This window comes from Cupressus sempervirens, chromosome 6 (assembly GCF_028749045.1).
Source record: "Cupressus sempervirens isolate cs-2001-9-10 chromosome 6, ASM2874904v1, whole genome shotgun sequence".
NCBI lineage: Eukaryota > Viridiplantae > Streptophyta > Pinopsida > Cupressales > Cupressaceae > Cupressus > Cupressus sempervirens.
The window spans coordinates 177,582,172-177,588,569 of record NC_143123.1 but is presented as its reverse complement, the minus strand read 5'-3'; positions in this window follow the sequence as shown (position 1 = coordinate 177,588,569).

Below are 6,398 nucleotides of genomic sequence, written 5' to 3'. Positions count from 1 at the left end.
TGGATTGTATTCAACTACTGATTGTTTCCCACTGCCTAGTTCAAACGCTTTGTCTAATTACAACTAAAACACTTGTTTAAATGATTTTCAGAGTTAACCTTGTTGTTCATTCAACAAATCAGTCCAACTAGCCTATCAATCTATCCAAATAGTCAAGAAATCTCTTCAAAATCCAATGCTACTATCAATCTAATCCTAATTTTTGTGCACAAATTGGCATTTTTTTGCATGAGAATTTATCTTTTCACGTGAGCCTTTTCAGGTCTTCGCATGAGATCTTGAATATAATTGTGCGAGATCTTGCCAATTGTATTCATTATCTTGTCACTTTTTCGCACGAGCCAAATAAACTCTTCGCGCAAATTTAAATTGTTGCTCTAAGTCTTTGCACGACTCGATAAACTTTCTCGCATGACTAAAAGAGAATCTTCACGCAAGACCCTACTATAAAACTGTCAAATGAACTTATTTGACCAATCTATGATCTCTGTTTAGTCTGATTCTTGCATTGAGTTGTCCCTTTTCTATCTGTACGCAGTCCCAAACAGTGGCATTTAGCTTAAACTAAAGATTTGTGATCTACACTTTGACCTAGTCTTGTCATTTAGTTTTTTTTGGATTCTCATGCTTGTCATACTCCGTGTTACGTTAGTCATAACCTTTGGTTGTTCTAGCCTTCAAATCAGACTACCCATGCCTTAGTATACAACATTCTTGTCTTGTCTTATTGAGGCTTAGTCTTAGTGTGATCCATGTCTAGGTTCTTGTCTTTTGTCCTTGTCTATGACTATCGCAACAAGGAGCGGCTATGTGTTTTGTCCTCTTAGACTTAGGTGGGGTCATGTTAGGGGTCATAATCATAGTAGAGGTCACTTAACTTTTGTTAGACAATCTACATCCAGTTCGGCTAGTGAGGCATCTTCACAATCCCCCTCACCTGTCAGGACACATCGAGTCCAATGCACATTCTCCATAAACCTACAAGAGGATCCTAAAACTGGTAGAGGTCCTCTATCTCTAAACACAATCTTTGACTTCCTTTTCAAAGGACCATTTGAAACACAACATACTGAAACTAAGCACATTCCTATAATGACTAATCATGAAACTGAACATGGTGGTAATAGTAGACGTCAAGAACCACCTAGGAATGATAAAGAGAAAGAGAAAGACCATGACACCGATGAGGAACAGGAAGAGGTGGAAATACTCCCTAAACACATAGAAAAATTTCAAAGAGACAAAAACTTTCAAAAGGTCATGTGAATCCTACTCAACGAAGAGAGAGAAAAGTACTTTCTCAAACTTGTCCAAGAGGGAGCTAAGTTAACCTCTCATTTCAATGTGGAAACCATTATCAAGCCTGAAGAAGAAACTGAGACTTCTAAACTCCAAAAACAATTGAAAATTATGCAAGACCAATTGGCTCAGATGATGCATGAGAAAGAGAAACCCACAAAAACATACGCATTGGATGCTCTTTGTCCATTTCCATTTGACAAGAGCGTAAACATACCTCCTTTCCCATGAGGCATAGAGCTACTTAAGTACGACAAGTACTTTGGTACCACTAATCCCCAAGATCACTTGTAGGAATTTGGCACTTTCTCTATGGAGTTTATACACGATCAAACATACCTCATGTGTTTATTCCCTAGAAGCCTAGGTGGTCAGGCTTTAGAGTGGTTTTCACATTTACCTCCCGGTATCAAGACGTTTGATGAAATTGCCAATTTATTTGTTTAGTAGTATTCTCATAACATTCAACATCCTGTCAACATTTGAGATCTATGCAACCTTAAGTAGAAAGTTGGAGAAACTTTTCTTACATTCCTCCAATGGTGGAGGCAACTATACACTAAGTATTCCCGCAAAATTTTGGAAGTAGAGAAGCTTGAAATTTTCACTGATAACCTCCTACCTGAGTTTGGATATAGAGTCCAACTTCAAGGTCCATGTACCTTTGAAAACATGATCACACAGGCTATCCGTATTGAGTAATTTATGGTCAAGAAAGGTGAACTCACTCTTTAGAAGGACACAAAATAAGGTTCCAACTCCAACAGGGATAAAACCAAATATGTCAACAAGAATCAAGAACTTGTACATGATGGAATTGTTGACAATGTCACACCCAATCCTGCTAAAGTGGCATTTAATCTCACAGACAACCTCAAGGTAGCCAAGAATGCTAGGAAACCTCCTCCTAACAACAAGACATCTAAGAACAAAACAAGAAACTCATGGGCCTCACGCCCCAAGCGAGAATATACACCCTTGGGAGAACCTTTGGATGTGGTTTACAAAACATTGCTACAACATAAACTTATTTCACCAATGGACAACCCTTGTCCCTATGATCTATAACCATGTCCACCATAGTGGAACGAAACCTCATTCTATGAGTATCACCAAAATAAGGGACATAAAACTAGCAACTGCATAAAATTGCATCATAAAGTCCAGGACATGATTGATGTTGGTGATCTTGTGGTAGATGGACATAACAAAAACTCGAATCATAAGGCATTCAAAGAGCCTTTCCTAGCCTATGAAAAAGGAGAGACTTCAAAACCACAACTCAACAACAAGGTCAACTATGCATATTCCAATGGTGACAATCTGATCAACATGGTTGAACCTATGGATTCTGAATACTATGACATTATTACCATTAAGGGTAAACAAGATAACAACAAACTCAAGACACCATTTTTCTTGAGGGGCCCTACTCCCAACACAATGGATAATACACACTCACAACACTGTGCTAATGTTGTTACTCGCTCTCGTGCCAAGTTGGTGTTCAAAGGCCCTGTGCCTTCTACTTCCGATCTTGAACAACACAAAGACAAAGCCCTTGCTGGTCCATCTAGCAAAGGTACAAAACCCACAACGAACTTGACGGCAACTAGTTATAGTGTTCTCGATCAATTGAAATGAACTAATGCTCAGATTTCCATCTTTGAGCTACTTAAAATCTCGCCTACTCACAGGAAGATTCTGGACAAAGCCCTCACTGAGGAAAATATTCCTCAAGATCTTGATCTTAAGCAATTTCAATCCATGGTAGGTCGCCTGACCTCGCCTTATCTTATGACCTTCTCCAAGGAGGATGATAACTCGTTGAGTCACCCGCACAATCAACCTTTACACATCAAGGTTATGATACATCAGACACGTGTTCGTCAAGTACTCATTGATAATGGCGTTGGCCTAAACATTTTCTCTGCTACTCTGCTTAGACAATTAAATTATTCTAAGGAGTCTATTGATCCTTGACGCAAGATCACCATCAAAGCGTATGACAAAGTGGAATGAAAGTCTCTAGGTCTTGTGATCTTACCCATTCTTGTCGGTCCTGTAGAAAGGGATGTCACTTGTCAGGTGCTTGACATTCCCTTGGCTTACAACATTTTGTTAGGTTAGTCATGGATACATGAGATGCACACTGTGCCATCCACATATCACCAATGCATCAAGTTCCCATTTCACGGCTCTGAAGTTACTATTCCTACCACTACTAGCTATACTTGTAATATGCTCAAGGCTATTGAAACTTTCCTCCCTACTAACCACGAATCCACTAATTAGCATGACAATAAGCTTAAACAAATTGAAAATTCATTCAAACTAAAAGAAACTAGCATGGGAGAGTATCACATTGAACCAGTGCTATCATTGACATCTCTTCCACAATCTCCTCGTCATTAAGGGAGACCCTCAGAGGCAAAGAAGCCATTCGTACTGACACCTCAAAAAAATTATAATGGAACTTTTGTTTAGGCTATAGTTCCCTTAGAGGATGAAAGTGAAAATAGAGCCATTGCAGCATGGCTTTATAGAGAAGAGGCTCCAATAGACTTAATAGAGCAAGCTCAAGAAATAACTTCTGAGAAATATGGGCTTGGTCTTAAGCTTATGAAATATTTTGGTTACAAGGGAACTAGCTCTATTGGGTGCAATAACAATGGCTTAATCGATCCTATCAAAGCAACAGCTCAAAACAACAGTGATAATTTGGGGCCTAATAAATTCATACCAACACCTGCAAGTTCATCTGGAAATGAGTCACAAGCTGAGTCAAATACTCGATAGGAAGAATTTGATGATAAGGATTCCTATCCTCATCCCTTTCCTCATCATCTCGCTAAATTCTTTGCTAAGCCAGATGACTTTGTGCCACATGTTAGCACAATGGATGATACCAGTGATTCTTCTGAGGACAATACTGAGCAACTCAAATATCATTTAGAAAAGGGAGAATCTAGTTAGTCATTATGTATTGAGTATCTATGTAAGAACCCAAAGGATGAAGGTGAGTATGTCCCTATCACTATTGGAGAGTTCTATAGCCTCTTGCCATGTAGCACTAATTCTAAGGAATATGAGTTTGACTCTCTTTTAGAAGCGACTACTGATAAATACATTGACCAAGTGCATGTTTATGAAAACCAAATTGAAATGGGTAAAATGTCTAGGCTTAGGTCACATGGGTCTGATCCAACTAGTGTCCTAAAGTCATAAATTACTGATGTTCATACTCAGAGGTGTTTGAACACATCTATGGATGAAGTCATCGTAGGTCTCAAATTGCTAGTCCAAGCACTTAATGACTATACTATGAACACAATTGAACCAGCCACCACTCTCTCACTCACACATCCTAATCTTATAGACTAGAACCCTAATGCATCTAGTGAAGTCCCCATGTTCTAGAATGACTATGCTCTCACCTATTACCTAAACATTATTAAACTTGTAACATCTTCCACCATTGAGCAGAGTGTCAACATGACTAAAGCTGACATCAAATATCTCAATCATACAATTAAAAAGAAAAAATGTAAAAGGTCCGATGGTGAAAACCACATTGTGGCATTGTTGGAACCCAAAAAAGTAAAAACAAGACGTATCCAAGGGTGAAAACCTCTTTGAGGTGCCCGCTGATGAGATATTTGATACACTTCCCAATCACTTTTAGGAGAGATCATTAGTGTTGATAGAGCCAACACAGCCAATTAATCTGAGCATAGAAGAACATCCTCATATGATACATCTAGCACAATCCATGTCACCTAAAGAAAAGAAAGAATTCATTACCTTTTTCAAAGAAAAGAAGATAAATTTTGCTTGGACATACTCTGACATGCCAAGACTGGATCCTGAGCTTATCATGCATCACTTGTCCATAGCACCAGGCATCAAACGAATTAAATAGAAGCTTCATTAAATGCATCCTCACGTTGCATTACTTGTCAAAGCGGAACTGGAGAAACTTCTAAAAGCTGGTTTCATTCGCGCAATTGATTATGTTGAATGGATATCCAATATTGTTCCAGTCTCCAATTACAATAAATCTATCAGGGTTTGTACTAACTTCTGTGATCTCAACTTGGCATGTCCTAAAGATGACTTTCTACTTCATAATATTGATATGATAGTGGACATGACGGTCGGCTATGAGATGTACTCACTTATGGATGGGTTTTTTGGATACAATCAGATAAAAATTGCGCTAGAAGACCAAGAGAAAATGGCTTTCACATGTGCATGGGGAACCTTTTCCTAGAATGTAATGCCATTTGACTTGAAGAATGCTGGTGCTACATATCAATGGGTTGTTACTACAATTTTCCATGATATGATGCATAAGACCATGGAGGACTACGTCGATGATACCTTGGTTAAAAGGGTTAAATGTAATACTCATCTGCGAGATTTGGGACCCATCCTAGATCATATGGATAAATTCAGTCTTCAGCTCAATCCTAAGAAATGCGCATTTGGTGTCACCTCGGGAAAGTTTCTGGAATACATCATTTCTGCAAAAGGAATTGAGGTGGATCCGAAGAAAGTGCAAGCAATAATGGACATGCCACCACCTCAGAACATCAGTCAGATGAGAGGACTACAAAGAAGGCTCCAATCTATTTGTAGGTTTATCTGATAGTTGGTTGATAGATCACAACCCTTCACAAAGACCTTACATAAGGGTTTAAAAATTAACTAGAGCCAGGATTGTGAGCAAAGCTTAACACAGATCAAACAATATCTTGTCAATCTGCCAATCCTAATGCCTCCCATCCATGGAAAGCCTTTGCTTTTATACATTTCAGCAACTAAAACATCTATGGGAATCCTATTGGCTCAGGACAATAATGATAACAAAGAAAGAGCTATTTCCTACTTGAGTCGGACACTGATCTCCTATGAGAAGAACTACAGCATTATTGAGAAAGCTTGCTTGGCAGTCGTCTTTGCTTCCTAGAAGTTGAGACACTACATGCTTGCCCACACCATGCAGCTTGTGGCTAAAATAGATCCACTAAAGTACTTGCTTAGTAAGGCAGCTCTCACAGGAAGATTAGCTAAATGGGTGATGATACTTAGTGAGT